We start from the raw sequence: 14,925 nt of genomic DNA on the forward strand, positions 1-14,925 counted from the left end.
TTTCAATTTTCGTTAATAAAACTTCTATTACAAAAGATGTTAAACTACTCATTTTCTTGGAAAGAAAAACTACAAACAGACTCAAAATAAACCAAAATACAGACTCGATGCTTGAAAAATCAGGAATACATTAAAGCTTCAACTACTGGGGCCCGCGGGGCATCATTCGGCCTCGCCGCGGGCCTGTGTGCGAGACCCCCTTGTAGTCGCTCCAAATCACTCATAACTTGGTGGACGAAAGTCATCACTGCAGCAAAAAAGGTGGTACGAGTCATGTCCTCGCATTCTTGGCACTTCATGGTAATGTAGTCAGCGATGGTTCTGATCCTTTCTCTAATTCTACCTTTTTTCCTGAAGCAACCGCCCTATCTGCTGGTTCCGGGCTTCTAACACTTGAGAGTCATGAAGGTGCTGATTTTGCAATTTCTGTATTTCTTCCTCCATTTGAGCCATCAGATCATAATAGTGCTCCCTATCAGCTTTGAAATCTTTAGCCTGCTTGGCTGCCTCATCCTCAAGAGTCGTTACCTTTCTTCTTAGGCTAGTGATGGTCCCTTCATAGTTCCTCTTCATTTGTTGCACAAATCATGCCCGTTCTTCTGCCTTCTTTGTCCATTGTGCCCGGATTTTCGCTAGATTGTCCTCAGACTTTTCCAGGTCTTCTTGACACTTGAGGACTTTCTTTTATAGACTGCTTATAAGTCTTTCATCAGCCCGGCTTCTTTCCGGGTTTCTGGCAGCCATTTTCATCTTCCGGATTTGAGCTTTGAGGGCCTCATTTTCCTGGGTTAGTTTTTTCTTTTCTCCCTCGTCTGCGGCGGCTTGAATACCCTTTTCAAACTGGAGCTCCATGACTTGCCTTTCCAATTGGCTTATATTGGCCTTGTACTCATTCTCTTTGGTCAACCAGTCCCATTGCACTTGTGCCCCATCGGTAAACTGTTGGACATGGGGTCTCTTTGTGGGCCTTTCAGGAATCTGGAATCTCTTGCCAACCAGATGATGTACTTAGGGTCCACTTCACCTCTAGCTCGGTCTCGCACTATGGTCTTAGGTTCAAGAAACCTATATTCATTCCACACTTGGCGAATTTTCCCTTCTAGAAATGCGATTTTTGGGCCCAATTCAATAACATGTTTACTCAGATCTTCATCATTGGGGACGGTTTGGAATCTTCCTAATTGGCGCAAAACCCTGTAGGGAGTATAAGGCTGGATGCTCCGCATGCCCGTCAAGAGGATATAACACACTTCAGCTGACGTGTACACCGCTTCGGTGATAGGAAGCCATCCAAATGCCCACTTAATCTTATCGGCTGTCAAGGATCTCAAATGCGCAAGCCAAGTTTCGGTACCCGTAGGGAATTCAATACATGCTACCCGGCTTTCAAATTCTTCAATGCAGCTCAAACCGGTCAAACCATAATTCATGTACCCAACCCGGTGACAGAGGTGTTCTTGCATCCATAATTGTAATAACAGATTGCAGCCTTGGAAGAACTTTCCCCCTTCCCGACAAATAGTCAAGGCTCGGTAGATTTCGGATAGGATCAGAGGAACCACAGTGCTGTTGGCTTTCTTGATTGCAACATCGATCATTCCCACGAGACCTATCTCTATATTATCATCTTTTCGTGGACAAACTACGACACCCAAGAAGGCTACCATGCAAGCTAAACCCCGCCTTGCCTCCCATTTGTCTTTATTTCCGGCATGGGTTAGACCAGTGTTTAGCTCTTCAAAACCTCGGGGGTTACCATATCGATGATACAAGAAATGGAGCGTGCAATACCCTTCAGATAAATATCCGTCCTGAATATCCCGACTAATACTCAGCAAATCCAGAAATCTGTGGGGGGATACCGGTCTTGGTGACAATGGATATCGACTTCTAAAGTTTCCATTAAGGCCTGCATATCCCGTAACTTCCTCCAATGTAGGTGTGAGCTCAAAGTCTGAGAAACGGAACACATTGCGAGTCGGGTCCCAAAAAGGTATTAAAGCTTCAATTATGTCCAACCTTGGCTTGACGTTCAATAGTCCGACGAGGCCTCCCAGAACTTTTACCACTGTTTCTCTACTGCCTTTTCCTAGATCATCCCACCACATATGGAGCTTCAAGGGGATCTCATTAAGGACGGTGAAGGGTTCAATTTCATTCGTGCTCATCCTGCACATTTATTAAGGTGATTTAATAACTCATTTTGACGTAAAAGAAAAAGTAACACCATTTTTTAAAAATTTTCATTTCAAAACAAAAACCCGGCTTTGCAGATACGGCCTTTTAGCACTTCGGGGAAGAAGATTTTAAGGCTGTGTCCGCTAACCATTTAAAAATGACCCAAGGTGGCTGTTCTTGCAAAAACAGCCTTCCGACGTGCTTTTGGGTGACATTCGGCTTATTTTTAAACAAGAATGGCATGACCCGACTTATTTGTGACAAAAATTAAAAAATTTTGTTGTTTTTGGGCTATTTTGCAAAAAGGGAAGTTGGACCCGATGGGGGTTGCCTACGTATCCCACATCCGGTGAGAATCAAACTGGCGTAGTTCGGGCAGATTTGACAAAACCAACTATTTTTGAAAACAAAATCTTTCTTTTTCTTTCATTTTCTCAAAAATTTGACAGAGTTTCAGAATTTTCTAAAAATACCTACCTCTCACTCTTGGTTTTTCTTTCTTTCTTTTCCCTCTTTTTTTTTATTTTCTTTCCCTATTGTAGAAGCCGGTCAACATGCAAGCCGAAACAAATAAATGCACAAGTAGCACGTAAGATGCATCAGGATGGTCTTTTCATTTGGGTACACCTTTCCTAGACGGACCCAACCCTGTGTTGAGTCCCTTAAGTCAAATGCACGTGATGCAAACAAACGTTCCTACTAGGGATCCGGCATGAGGCTTTGTTATACTAGGTTCAAAACCTGGGCTTATTGTTCTAGACCTGGCTTACCCGAGCTGACAACTCGAGCCGCGGGGGGGCAGCGTACCGGGAATACAGAAGCTTCGCCGGCTTAGCAACTTGTCCGAACCTCGTTCTAAAATGGGATAAGACTCTAAACAGAAGAGAAGTCACACGAAGTGCACCCTTCTCTATGATGTAGAAGACTCGGAGAGAGGAAGGGTTTCGTAGCAGTTTATATATACAATTCACCAAATATCAAAACGGTAAAGCATTTAACACATTGGGATGAAACATGTAGGAAAACCAGATAAAGCCAATCATAACAGCTATTCTAAGCTCGAATTCTTGAACCCTGAACCGAATTTCTGGGTTTGATCCCCAGCAGAGTCGCCAGAGCTGTCACGCCTCCTTTTTACACACCACCCCGAAGGATAGTGTATAAGGGAGTTTTTTCAATTAAAGTGACATTATTCGAAATGGGATCATTTATCCATTTTTGTTCAGAGTCGCCACTTGGGATAGGTTTGTTTTCTGGTGTCCCAAGTCACCGGTTTATTTTAGATCCCAAATCGAGGAAGATTTGACTTTCCATGTGAAGTCTGCGAACCAGAAATTCTGAATAAGGAATTTTGTTAACCCAGGGGAAGGTGTTAGGCACCCCCGGATTCTGTGGTTCTAGCACGGTTGCTTAAACTATCACAATTGGACTATTATCTGATTTTAATACATGTTTCAACCTATAGTGCAATTTTAAATTAATTACCGCTTTTAATTAATTTTAAGGAAGATTGAACGTCGTCTAAAATATGTCTTTGCATCGCGTCACATGAAATGCACCCGCAATCCGGAACACATCTTATTCAACGTTTTAGGATTTGGATTTGGGTCACATGAAATGCACACCCGAGTTAAAGAAGTTAAAATTATTAAATAACGCACCTAAAATGACTAACGCGTTGTTAACTTTGCGGGAGGCCATGAAAATTCGCTAAATGGCACGTCCCGAGTTCTAAGGATTTTAAAGATATAATTAAAGAGGGCCGTGCAATTTGTGATTTTATTTGGCGCGGCGCACCTCGATTCCATTTTTAAAAGGACATTCGAACTAAAATTCGGAGAACTATTATTATCTATTATGGTCAACTCCTATTCTAATTAAAGGACTTAAACAATTAGCACTAGCTATAACTAAAATTCCAATTAAAAGGTCTACATGGGAAAGACTCAATTATTTTAATAAAAGGGGAGGTTAGGCCCGAGACAAAGAAACCACAGCCCAATAGGAAAGAATAATATTTTAAAAAAAATGGCAGGTTTGGGCCTACAAGATCAAGCCCAGACTCAAACAAGGACTACTTCAATTATTGAAGAAGTCCTTAATTCGAATCTGCTGCGTAGCTTAGAAAGCCCAATACTTATATTTTACTTCTTAAATCCACTAAACCAAGAGAAATAATAATCCAGGAATTTCAAAGTTTTGGGCCTAAACCAAAAAGTTACATTTAATAAAAAGAATAAGGTAATGGTGTGGAATTAAATTTGGGCCTAGCGTGGGGCCTGGCAGCCTGTACTGCCTTACAAATATCCATCACCCAAGCTGAAGCCCATGAGTGAGCCCAAAAAGAAGTGAGACCCGCTTCAGCTTGCAATGGGGTCCTTGGTTCGAACCCCCATATCAACACAATGGATCATTTTTACATTCAATTTTACAAACCAGTCATTACTTACAATTCAACTAAACCAACTTAGAAATTGAAACATTATGGATCGTTTTTTAATCACGATTATAACCCAGAAGTTCAACAATACATTCAATTAAATCGAATATGAATCTCTGACTAGCTTTACATGCTTAACATATTATCAGAATTTCATAGATCCTAATCGACATCTCTAAGCATGCATATGTACTTGAACTTCAGTCCATCTAACAAATTATCCCTGATTTTACCACACAAATGAGACTAGTGAAATAGCAAAGATGTTTAACTTAACACATCTCAATGCTAACAACGCTTAAAAAAAATTCTTCAGAATTTACACACTCATCAAATTTCTGTCAATAGCATATCAACAACAATCCAAAGTTTAAATGTAATACACAAACTTAACTAATCAACTTAAATCAACTAAACTATACTAAATCAAACGATGAAGCATGCTAAAAATGTAAACAAACAGGACAGGTTTAGTTTGCCATATTTCAAAGCTTTTCAATTTAATCTTCAATATAAGGACTACATCCAGTTTGGTTCAAGGAGGAATACCTAGAGAATGAAACAAAGAACAAAATGAGAGGCCGGCGGAATAAACACCAACAGTCAGTACCAGCAGTAACACAGACCCCAGATCCAGGAAGTTGAACCCATAGAATCAATGTAAATCCAATAGAACAGTGATTTCATCAACAGCTTGACCCAAAACTTGAATAACAAACAAACTTCAACTCATTTTTAACCCTTTGGATATCCAGAAATGATTCCACAACTTAAAAGCTTCAAAGATCAATCAGTTTAAATGGAACAGTGTTTACTGCAGGATTTCTCAACTATTTTTGATTTTTCAGGATTTTGGCTCTTCTAAATCTCTCAATTTTGCAGAATTCATAGCTCTTTTTTGGGGCTCTTTTTTTCTCTTCTAAGGCAAGGAAGTAATGCCTTTATAAGAATGTATGTAGGGCATCTCTGCAGATTTTATTTTGCACTTGAGGTCCTTTTTAATTTATGTTTTGCTTAAAAGTCCCTAGGATTATTGACTTGTTACTCAAGTTAACTACCTAAAAGCCTGAAATTGGCTAAAAACACCTGCTAGAAGCTTCTATGTTAGTTACCCTGAAGATTCCCTCACTTAGATTACCTAAACTACCCTTCAATGACCCTGTAATTACCCATGACACCCAGCACATGACCCCAAAGGTCTTAGACTAACTGGGTCAGCAGACTCTGTAACCCTTTAGGCCTCTGAACCTTTGAGGCCTAAAATGTGACAACAAAAGAAAAGTCACAAGCCACCATTACCCAACGGGTTCCCTAACCCAAGTCCCAGCTAAATTAGATGGCTAACCAATACCATTAGGTAGGGGTTTGGCTAAGTTATCAATTGTGACCTAATTAAGCTAAGTAATTAAAATCAAATGCAAACAAGTTAACAGGGATCAAACAAGTTAAATTCAAATATTAGCAATTATGGACTAAACAATCAATTCAATCAAAACAACTAGACGAACTGCTTAACAATTCTGAACACTAGCTTATGCAAACAAAAGAAATGAAGTGATTTTAATCTTTCAATGAAACTAACAGCGATTAATTTCAAGAACAGGCCGATATGCGAGATTAGGCTACTGAGCAATCAAAACAAAAACAAATGAAAAGAAAAAGAAAGAAAAGAAACGGAGGAGGAAACAGGAGAAGAGATAAGAACGAGAAGAATACCTCAAAACCGCTAGAAAGCTAACCAACTCTGATTTGACTCGAAACAAGCATTAGCCGTATGTTATCGAGGAGAACAAATGGCCAATGCCCATTTTAAAGCCTAACACTTGAAAGCTTGACAGGTCCGCTTCTTCTTTGATTTCAGATTCAAGAAGGAATTAGTTTGATGAGGATTTATGGAGAAATAGGGGTAGATTGGGTTAAGGGACGGGTAGTGGCTGCATGGATGGAATTTAGGGTTAAATGGATGCGGCGGCGCCACCGGAGAAATTGTGGCGGTGCTAGGGTTTTGATTTTCAACTGGAGATTCGAAGGGTTCCAGGGGGTTTTGAGGGAAAAGGAGTGGGGATCTGGAATGAGGAGAAGGAGAGGAGTATTTGGTGTAAGTTTGGTGGCAATTGGCCACCGGCCTCCGCCGTAGGCGATTTCCGGCAGGCAGCAGGCGGCGAAGATGGTGAAGGAAACTAGGGCGGCTAGGGTTTGGTCTCTGAAGGGGGGTGTGTTGTGAGAGATGAGAGATGGGGTAGGGGGTGTGTTTGGACAGTTAAATATTACTGGACCCCAAGTTCCTGGCCGTTAGATCATGAAACCTCGACGGCCAGGATTGATTGTTAGTCAAACGAGGTCGTTTAGGTTATTAGGTGGGAGACCGGGTTTTGGGTGATTTTGGGGTTGGGTAAAGGGGTGGTTTGGACGGGTTTAAGGGTTAAAGGTTTTGGGCTGGGGCATTTGATTGTTCTTTTCTTTTGGCCCAAAATTGGCTCTTTCAACATTTCTTGCCTTTTTATTTCTTTCTTTTAATCTTTTTCTTTTCTTTTTCCTTTTTATTTCTTTCTTTTAATCTTTTTCTTTTCTTTTTCTTTTTTTCAAAAATTAAAAAAATTTGAATTAAATCCTAGGACCTAATTAAACTAATTAAACATAAATGTTGATTAACACAATTAATTAAAATAAATTAAAGGAAAACTAACAAAATTCTAAGCTAAAATAAATTAATTTTTGTGATTTTTGTACTTTTTGTAAAGTCCTAATTACTAATTAATCTAAAAATATGTAAAATCAAATCCTAAATGCGCATGCAACGTATTTTTGTATTTTTTGTGAATTATATAAATTAAAAATGCACACAGAAATGCAAATAAACATGAAAATTATGCAATTCATTCCTAAAAAGTCAAATAATTAAAAGAAAAATCCTAAATCTAAGAACTTTGTTGGAGTAAATCATGCGAGGCAAAAATCACGTGCTCACAGCGACCACACAGCCCGAGGTTCAGACTACTGGGGTCTCTAATGTTTCATCAGTGCGACCCGCACAAAAATGAGTGTGCCCGCACAAGTCCATTGCGGACCGCACAATTTTGAGTGCGGCCACACAAGTCACTGCGGACCTCACAAATTTGAGTGCGGCCGCACAATTCATGCACACAATTTTCCTAACTCAGAGAGCTGCGGTCCGCACAAACGTGTGTGCGGCCGCAAAGCTCAAAGTGCGGTCACACAAATTCCCGCTCTTTCTTGATTGACTTCGAGATTGTACTGCCCCCCTGTAGGCCTTGTCAGGCCTTCAATCAGCCTCCTCGGGATATATGTCTCCTTTCCGGATCTGACCTTTACTTCGAGTCTCTCGGACTCAAACCCATAGCTCGATTTAAGACTTCAAAATCATGCTCCTCGATTTTGACTGTATACAGATAGTCCCCGCGTTTCTTATAATGAAATGATATGAAACAATATGAGCCTCGATTCCTTCGAACCACTTGCGATGAAGTTATGGCTGTGATGCAGGCTCTTGAAGTCACCGAAAACATCATGTCAGTGTGCTCCCCCAGGATGTCAATTACGTTTCAGCCTTAATCGGCCACATGCGCCGCCGGTTCCATCGTCGGCTTTCTATAAATAGGAGATTGCTTTACTAGAAAACAACTACACTTATTCTTTCTTCTTCTACGTTTAGTCACCTATTTCCATGGTTCAAACCGGTGGCCACAAGGTCACATGGCAACGACTTTACCAGTTACGCCAAGGTTTCCTTTTTCAGATCTTCGGCTCGAGATAACGAGAGAAAGGCACTGGATCTCTTCTGTATCAGAAGATACGCGAACTTTACACTGCTGCTCATCTCTCTTAACTTCAACCTGGTATGGCGCTTCATTCCTTTTGCTTTCCATGGAATGAGGTGGCGCTATTATCTACTAAATTTTGCATCCCACATCGGAATATAGTTTCGAGGATGATCATTCTTGGACTGTTGCTCATGCATTCGCAACCCCTTTTGGTTTTTTCCCTTTTGCTCGCTCTGCTGCTGGAGATATAATTTCCCTTACCGAGGGCTTCCTGTCCCATACATACGTTCCCAGAGATCGGGAATGGTATCCCCGAGAAGAGGGCTTCCGGTAATGATGCTCTCGAGGTCACGACCTTAAAAGTGAATTAGAATCTGTAGCTTTTGTTTCCGCTTCTTTGTTCCAATGTATGTATCCTTCGTGGGTGCCATAGTCATAGTTTGTAATCATTTCTTGGAAATATACAAAAAGGATCTTTTTTGTATCCCTTTCGGCCCATGCTGAATTTTATTCTGTCCTTATTCGTAAAAGACTCGATTTAATGATTTCAATGACTATATCAAATATCGAACCTTAGGACATAATAAACCCTTAGGATTTTAAACGATCAATGCAATGCACTTCGAGGTCTTCGTTAATCCTCGAGAGAAGCTTGAAGATGAACTTGGAACGTCGGGATATTCGAGCCCGAGTTAGGTGAGAGCAAGGTCTCGAGATAAATATAATCCTTAGACCCTCGAGCGAGAATTTGCTCGAACTCGGATAGTCTTTGGGCTTAGTAGTCGAGCGAGCATTTGCTCGAACTTGAAATAAAGATAGCTCTTAGGATTTATGGATAGTTCCCTAATGAGCATTTGCTCGAACTCGGGTAGACCTTGGGTTTAGTAGTCGAGCGAATGTTTGCTCGAACTCGAAATAAAGATATCCCTTAGAATTCATAGATAGTCCCCGAGTGAGAGTTTGCTCGAACTCGGGTCAAGATAGCTAGTGGGCTGTATAGTCGAGTGAGGATTTTCTCGAACTCGAATTAAAGTTAGACCTTGGGCTTTATAGATATTCCCTGAGTGACAGTTTGCTCGAACTCGGGTTAAGATAGCCCGTGGGTTGTATAGTCGAGTGAGGATTTGCTCGAGCTCGAAGTAAAGTTTGCCCTTAGGCTTTATAGATAGTCCTCGAGTGAGAGTTTGCTCGAACTCGGGTCAAGATAGCCCGTGGGCTGTATAGTCGAGTGAGGATTTGCTCGAACTCGAAGTAAAGTTAGCCCTTGGACTTTATAGATATTCCCCGAGTGAGAGATTGCTCCAACTCGGGTTAACATAGCCCGTGGGATGTATAATTGAGTAAGGATTTGCTTGAACTCAAAGTAAAATTACCCCTTAGGCTTTATAGATAGTCCCCGAGTGAGAGTTTGCTCGAACTCGGGTCAAGATAGCCTGTGGGCTAAATAGTCGAGTGAGGATTTGCCGAACTCGAAGTAAAGTTAGCCCTTGGGCTTTATAGATATTCCCTGAGTGAGAGTTTGCTCGAACTCGGGTTAAGATAGCCCGTGGGATGTATAGTCAAGTCAGGATTTGCTCGAACTCGTAGTAAAATTAGCCCTTAGGCTTTATAGATAGTCCCCGAGTGAGAGTTTGCTCGAACTCAGGTCAAGATAGCTCGTGGGCTGTATAGTCGATTGAGGATTTGCTCGAACTCGAAGTAAAGTTAGCCCTTGGGCTTTTTTAGGTTGGCCCTTAGGCTCTTTAGGTTGGCCCTTAGGCTCTTTTAGGTTGGCCCTTAGGCTCTTTGAGTAGGGCCAATTTGGACTCTAAGAACGGCTATAATTTTCCCCCCTTTTTGGTTAAAAGACTTAGTGACAATTTTACTATTCCTTGGCATGTTTTCGTACCCGTTGGGTTTTCGAAGGTTCGACTGATTGGAACCTTGTTTGTAATTTGATATGCAACATTAATCAAATACTTCTTGAGGTTTATTCGAAGGCTGATGTTATCAAAGCCTTCGCATTATTCGAAGGCTGATTATATCGAAGCCCCTTATAATTTGCTTTTCCCGAGGGTAGCCTGATTTAACCAGTTTGTTTGAAGTATATGAAGGCTTTTTAGTTTTATGGCGGAAGTCGGACGTCTCCGAGCCGCATTATTTTGGCCATAGCCTTTTCATGTGACCGTAGTCTTTTACATGGCAGTAGCCTTTTAGTCCCCGAGTGTGATGGCCTTGGCCTTAATATCGAGGGGATGCCTTTTTGAGGTCTTGTGAGCTCGAGTGTGCCTCTTTGAGGTCTTATAAGTTCGAGTGTGCCTCTTTGAGGTCTTATAAGTTCGCGTGTTCGATGACTTGATGTGTCAGTTGTCGATGACTGTCCCCGAGTATTCGGATGCGTTTGGGGTTCTGGCCCTTGAGCCGTTAAATGTGAAAATAGTAGACTTCTTTGAGGTACAAAGTGTTTTGATATAATAAGAATGCTTCTTCAAATAATCGATACATGCGTACATGTTTAGCCGCTGGGGGCTCGACTATTCTATATGGACACGGTTTATTTGACCGTTTGGCCCATTACATCATTCCCCTATCGAGGCCCTCCTTGGCATGGATTGCTTTCTTTGAGAATGCGTCCTCCTAGGGTGATGCCCTCCAATGTTCGAGGTTGATTGAAAAGAAGCCTTGAACACTTGTAGAATATTCCTTAGGTAGCATACAGGTGTTGCCTCGTTAAAAACCTTGCCGGTAAAACCCATTTGGGATAAAACCCGATCTAAGGGAAAGAGTGCAACGCAAGCTTCGAAACCCAGATCTTCGAGCTGAAAGGTGCTTCTATGTTTCTAAACAAACATCTGCAAGGAGTTAGTTTTAATACAAATGGAAAAAGGGGAGAAGGTCATACCTCGGCAGTAATAGCGTTTGGGCAACGAAACATTTCAATCGATTTGTAGTTGCTCGCCTCCCATTGTACTAAGTTTGTAAGATCCTTTACCTATGAATTTGGGTACACGGTACAGTCCTTCCCAATCGGGGCCTAGTTTCGTTTCGATTGGGTTTCGAGTGTTGAGAGTGACTTTCCTTAGGACTAAGTCCACGACTCTAAAATATCGAAGGTTCGTCCTTCTATTGCAATACCTTTCGATCCTTTGTTTTTGCACGGCCATTCAAATTAATGCGGCCTCATGTTTCTCGTCTATAAGTTTGAGAGAAGTGTTCCTAACTTCGTGATTTTAGTCATTCGGTGGCTTTGACTTTATCGGGGTTGATCTCGATGCCTCTATTCGATACCGTGAAGCCCAAGAACACGCCCGAGCTGACTCCAAAAGCGCATTTCTCGGGGTTGAGCTTAATGCTGTACTTTCTAAGGATGTCGAATGTTACTTGCAAATGGGTTAAATGGTCCTCTGCGCGCAGGGACTTAACTAGCATATCATCAATATAAACTTCAATGGATTTGCCTATTTGATGTTCGAACATCTTATTAACTAAACGTTGATAAGTGGATCCTGCATATTTTAGCCCGAAGGGCATTACATTATAACAATACGTTCCATACTTGGTGATGAATGAAGTTTTATCCCGGTCCTTCGGGTTCATTTGAATTTGGTTGTACCCGAAGTAGGCGTCAAGAAAGGTAAGGATCTCGTAGCATCGATCAAACGATCAATGTTGGGCAATGGGAAAGAATCTTTAGGGTACGCTTTGTTTAAATCATTGTAATTGACGCACATTCTAAGTTTATTCCCCTTTTTAGGGACTACCACTATGTTAGCTAGCCATTTAGGATATTTTACATCCCTGATGGATCCTATTTTGAGAAGTTTGGTACCTCTTCCTTGATGAATGCATGCTTTTCCTCGAACTGAGGTCTCCTCTTTTGCTTCACCGATTCAAATCTGGGATCGATACTTAGTCGATGGGTAGTTATTTCCGGTGGGATCACTGTCATATCTAAATAGGACCAAGCAAAGCAATCAATATTTTCGATGAGAAACTGAATGAGTTTTTTTCCTGAGTTCGGGGGTTAACCCCGTTCCAAGGTATACCTTTTGTTCGGGGAGATGCTCGATCAATATGACCTATTCAAGTTCTTTAATCATGGATTTCATCGCATCTGATTCCCCGGGGGCAACGAAGGTTCGGGGGGTGAGAAAATCTTCTTCTCCGTCCCTAGCCACCTGTTCATCAGACATTTGTACCTTGGGCTCAACCGAGGGTACGAGCTGTAATTGCTATTTGGCCGCCTGTTTGTCCTTTGACTTTTCCGATGATGACACTGATACCGGTGTCAAGTCGTGCACTGCAAACATCTTCCTAGTTGCATGCTGCTCTCTCTATACTGTTTTCACGCCATCCTTCGTTGGGAACTTCATCATTTGGTGGAGGGTCGATGGCACCGCCCTCATGCTATGGATCCACGGCCTTCCGAGCAAAGCGTTATATCTCATGTCGCCTTCAATGATATGAAATTTGGTGTCTTGTATGGTTCCGGACAAATTGACTGGGAGGACGATTTCTCCCATCGTCGTTTCACTTTCCATGTTAAAGCCGTTCAAGACCGGAGATGCCGGTATGATTTGATCGAGCGGCCCTAGCTGCTCCACGACCCTGGACCTGATTATATTTGCCGAGCACCTGGATCCATGAGAACACGTTTAACTTGAACTTTATTTAAAAGGATAGAAATTACCAGTGCATCGTTGTGAGGTTAAGATAAAGCCTCGATGTCTTCCTCGCTGAATGTGAGGGTGTTCTCGGGCAAGTAATCCTGAGTCTGTTTTTCCCTTGTGATGGAAACTTTGGTGCGTTTGAATATTGGACCCTATAGGACGTCGACTCCGCCAATGATCATGTGAATAACATGTTGAGGTTCTTCAGACTCGATCTTTCAGCCTGCATCCCTTTCACTGAAGTGATTCTTGGCCCGATCACTTAGGAATTACTCATTGAATAACCTAGCCACTTCCTCCAATAGCAGCCTGCAATCCTCCGTTCTATGGCCATACGTGCCATGGTACTTGCATATCAAGTTCGGGTTCCTTTGGGAGGGATCAGTTTGTATTGGCCTGGGCCACTTAGTATCTTTGATTCTCCCAATAGCCGAGACGATCCCTGATGCATCTATGCTGAAATTGTATCCTGATAATCGGGGGGCTTCAGCGGGGTAGACGTGCTTATCGAACCTGTATTTTCTCATGAGTCCCCGAGAACCTTGGCCTTGGTCACTTCTTCGATCGCTCCGAAAGGTGTTGTGGCTCGGGCCGTTACTTCTTCGATCATATGGTTGATACCGGTCTTTGTTAAATTTTGAATCCTGGTCTGTGTCCTTCGGGGGTTTGGCTGCGAATCTGCTAGGATGAACTGAGCCCGAAAGGGCTCCGAACTGGTCGTCCTCAACCCTAATATTAGACTGATACCGATCGTGCACATCCGACCGTGTCACAGCTGGATATTCGATCAAGTTCTGCTTCAGCTGTCGAGATGCTACGAGCTTCTTTGTTGGCCCAGGAACAGGTGAAGTTTTGAAGAATGACAAATGAACTCAGTCATGGACCAGTTCCATCATGTGAAGCACAGTCATGATCAACCTACACATGTGAGATGCACGTGAAGGAGATAAGTCTCATTGATTAAGCAACAATATCTCCTGAATATCTCCTGATATGATCGAAAAGGTTGCATATTGGATAAGGGGAGAGAGTCTCCTTATGTGAAGAGAACACAATCTGGATAAAAGATAGTGTTGGAGTTTGTGATGTTCAAGGACTCAACTTCGATGGAAGATCAGCAATTGAGTCCCAATCAAACTCTAATTACTAACCTATTAAATAACAGTGATTGTTCTATTTTACAGGTATTGCACAAATGCAGATGTTAAACTAAATTGAGAGCAAAAGAGAAAGGCGATTTTGCAAGCAATTTATGTGAGATTTCAGTGTGCACTCCTGAAGCTACTTGAACGAGATAGAAGAACCAATTCCATTGTGTCTTTCTTTATTTCTAGTTCAATTGTAGTAGGTGATTTAAACTTGTACGTTTCAGCTTTCATAGAAGCAATTGTATTAGGTACTTAGAGTGTTCAAGTTATATGCTAACTTGAAGTTGTCGCAACAGTTGAGGCTGTGTGCTACAACGGGATTAGAGTTAGTCCTTAGGTTTACAAAGAGTTTTGTAAATGCTGTTTTGGCTCAGTGATTTTAGTGGAAGTTTGGGAAAATCTTACTGAGTAGTAGGTCGTGGTTTTTTCACCTTTTGAGCGAGTTGTTTTCCACGTAAAAATCTATGTGTTCTTTATTTTATGTACTTATTATTCCGCAAACAGTAGTAGTTAGTACACCTAGAAGAACCTGGTTCTTCTAGAGCGAAAATTGGGTACCACACAAATCGCCCCCCCCCCTCTTGGGTGGTATTGACGTTAAGAACATCAATTGGTATCAGAGAAGGTTATCCTTGAAGAGGCTAACACCTTAGGAATAGATCAACATGAGTGCACCACCTGGGAACTGGGAAGGGCAATCCACTGCTAGGCCTCCACTTTTCAATGGA

The sequence above is a fragment of the Nicotiana attenuata genome, unplaced genomic scaffold (genome assembly GCF_001879085.1).
Source record: "Nicotiana attenuata strain UT unplaced genomic scaffold, NIATTr2, whole genome shotgun sequence".
NCBI lineage: Eukaryota > Viridiplantae > Streptophyta > Magnoliopsida > Solanales > Solanaceae > Nicotiana > Nicotiana attenuata.